Here is a 3,237-nt window from a genome sequence, read left to right as displayed (position 1 = left end):
TGAGAAGGGATAAATTGGGAGTTTGAGATTTGCAGATGCTAACTACCATATGTAGGATAGATAAACAACAAGTTTCTACTATATAGCGTAGGAAACTATATTCAAGATCTTACAGTAACCTATGGTGAAAAAGAGTATGAAAATGAATATATGTATATTTATGTAAGACTGAAGCATTATGCTATACACTAGAAATTGACATAACATTATAAGCTGACTATACTTCAATTAAAAAAATATATATATATATCTGGGGAAAAAATAAAATATGCCAACAATTTTTGTAACTTACATATTTTGTACCTCCCAATTTATATGTTTTAGGAATATTTAACCTAGTATAGTCAGGGAGATATAGACTTCATTAATCTCAAAGAAAAGTCTTTCTTAGATAATTTGTCCCAAAAAACTGTACAGAACTAAACATCGATTCTCTTCCTTCATATATAAAATATAATGTTTAAAATTTTCACTAACAGCATTTTAATCTCAGTTAATATTTCAAAATTACCAGCTTCTCATTCATTTTTACAGCTTGTTCTCCCTTCAAAAATACAAGAGGAGAAAATCAGCATTCTTTACTACTGACTCAACATAATTGCTATTTTTTCTAAGTTACTAAGATTAATACCTATATGCAATTATGCTTGATAATGCAATTGATATTTTTACTGTTTTTTTTAAAAAATTCCTTGTTTTCTCTATTATGCAGAAATGAGTATAATTTGACAGTGCACATGAGAATTAGCTCTTGAACCTGGATTACGCCAGAAGGACAAGTAATTCCTTTCAAAAGATGAAATCATTTTATAGTACTTTTTGTGTGACCAAAGTGTTTATACTATAGGCAAGAAAGTGATCTAAGGGCATTTTAATTAGTTTGGAAGGCAAAAAAATTTTTTTACAAAGTTAATCTAAACTCTAAAAATCTAAAAAGTATTTTGCTATCTGTCCTTTAAATTTTTCATTGGGCAGACTTTCTGTAGAGCCATTATCCTTACTGTTAGAAGTTAGGGAATCTTCTAGACAGTAGTCAAGTGACCCTAAGAGAGTCATTTGAGGTGCTGAGGATTAAGATTGAGAACCTGGTTGCTATCTCAAAACCTAACAAAGGCAGAAGGAAATAGTCTTCACAATAGGCAAAATGTGTGCTCCCTTCAGCAGCACATATACTAAAATTGGAACGATACAGAGAAGACTAGCATGGTCCCTTCGCAAGGATGACACGCAAATTTGTGAAGCGTTCCATATTTTTTAGCACAGGGAACTATATTCAATATCCTGTAGTAACTTAATGGTGAAAAAGAATATGAAAACAAATATATGTATGTTCATGTATGACCGAAACTGTGCTATACACCAGAAATTGACCCAACACTGTAAACTGACTATACTTCAATAAAAAAAAATAAATACTTAATCTATGCAAAATGTAATCTTCCCAAACAAAAGAAAACAATGAAGTACATGAGTGACACTATATCCATTTATTCATCCATTTCATATTTTTTTAATACCAAACATAAATAGCCCTACATAAATAGCCCTATGGTAGGCATTGGGGATACACATTTATACATTCAATTCATAGTCAATACATATTTATTCGTCACCTACTACAGAAGACTCTGGGGCTTAGGCAGTGAACAAAACAGACAAGATCCTCCCCTTTTATAACTTATATTCCAGTAGGGAGATAGAAAATAAGCAAATAAACAAATGTACTAAGAGGTTAAGGGGGGAACGAAGAGATAGAGGATGCTATTTTAGAAAGAAAGGTCAAGGCCTCTTTGAGGTGATAATATTGAAGAAGAAATTTCACAGAAATGAAGGAGTGGATACCCAGGAGAAAAGCAAACTAGGCAAAGGGAACTCTAAGTGGAGAGCCTTGAGGCAAAGCAGCATATTTACTATGTTCAAGGAACAGTAGGAAGGCCAGTGCAGCTGAAGTGGAATGAGTTCAGTTTAAAGTCATCCTAGACTAGTAGTGCCTCCAGGCATCTGGCAGAAGAAAAAGCAAATCCTTATATTAGGCGTCAAAGAATCCCCCACCCCAATCTAATTTCCCAAGGAAAATGAGGTTTGTTAGTTAAAAAACAAAAAAGTTATGCAATATAAGGAAATAAGGCATTACCCAGTATAAGTAAGTCAGCAAAGGCATTAGATATTGGAATTAACAGATCTAGCTTCTTAAAAACTGCACATTACATTTCAAAAAATAAATAAATAAAGACAAGTTTAGAAATATCTGTAAGAAATAGGAAACAATAAAAGATAACCAAGCAGATTAGAAGTAGAATAAAATAGAAATTGCAGAAGTTAAAAATTAAAGTTATTGTGTTGCCAAAGAGTAGGTTCTTGTCTTATCACAGAAAGAAGACGAGACACAGAGGTCATGAAAGCAAAGCGAGGTTTTATTAAGCGATAGTATATACTCTCAGGAGGGAGAGGGGGCAGGCTCAAGTGAGTAGTTGCCCTAAGTTTCTTTGGCAAGCTGATTATATGAGGTATGAAAATCATTGGGCAGAACATTCTTTGGGAGGGAGGAGTTTGGGTCATTATGTCCTGATTTTCATCCCAGCTACACCTTCCCGGGGGTAGGAGGGATTTTTGTCTTTATGTAGTCTTGATCAAAAGTGTCATGGTGTTGGTGCATGATGGGTACTTCTTATCTGCAAGGCTAATTTTCTTATAACGAGGGCATAATGAGCAAAAGGTTACATTCCGACAAGATTTGGCCTTTTCTCACCTTTCTTTGTCTGCCTCTAGCATCCCTGTTGTCACAAGCTGTATGGTTTCCTGTCACCTAGCCTATGCCCCCCTTTCTCTGCTCATATCTAGCTAACTGCCTGCTCTAACAATTCTATTAATTTCCTAGAGCTGCAATAACAAATTACCACAAACACATCTTAATAATAAGCATACAAATAAAAGTGAAGAAATAAAACATTTGAATATCCTGATGAACAAATTTGAACTAATGGATATATAGAGAATATTGTACTCAACAATTGTAGAATATAGGATTTTGGTGTGTTTTTTTGTTTTGTTTTGTTTTTTGTACAAGGACACAAGGAATTATGGCCTTAAATGTGTATACCAGAAAAGAATAAAAGCTAAACATTAAAGAGTAAGTATTTATCTTAAGACACCAGAAAAAGAACAATAAAAGAAATAAAATATTAGAGGAGAGAGAATATAGGTCAGTGGTAGAGTGCATGCCTAGCGTGCAGGAGG

The 3,237-nt window shown here is 33.7% G+C and overlaps 1 non-coding gene across 1 annotated transcript; it reads left to right on the top strand.

Moving 5' to 3' along the window:
- The first annotated feature begins 1,148 nt into the window (after positions 1 to 1,148).
- On the top strand, positions 1,149 to 1,255 carry LOC116667851. The gene has a single exon (XR_004324905.1). It is a non-coding gene; the product is annotated as a U6 spliceosomal RNA (small nuclear RNA).
- Positions 1,256 to 3,237: the final 1,982 nt, after the last annotated feature.

Source organism: Camelus ferus, chromosome 12 (assembly GCF_009834535.1).
Source record: "Camelus ferus isolate YT-003-E chromosome 12, BCGSAC_Cfer_1.0, whole genome shotgun sequence".
In the NCBI taxonomy this organism is placed as follows: domain Eukaryota; kingdom Metazoa; phylum Chordata; class Mammalia; order Artiodactyla; family Camelidae; genus Camelus; species Camelus ferus.
The sequence above is the reverse complement of the archived record's forward strand: the minus strand, read 5'-3'. Positions and strand labels throughout refer to the sequence as shown.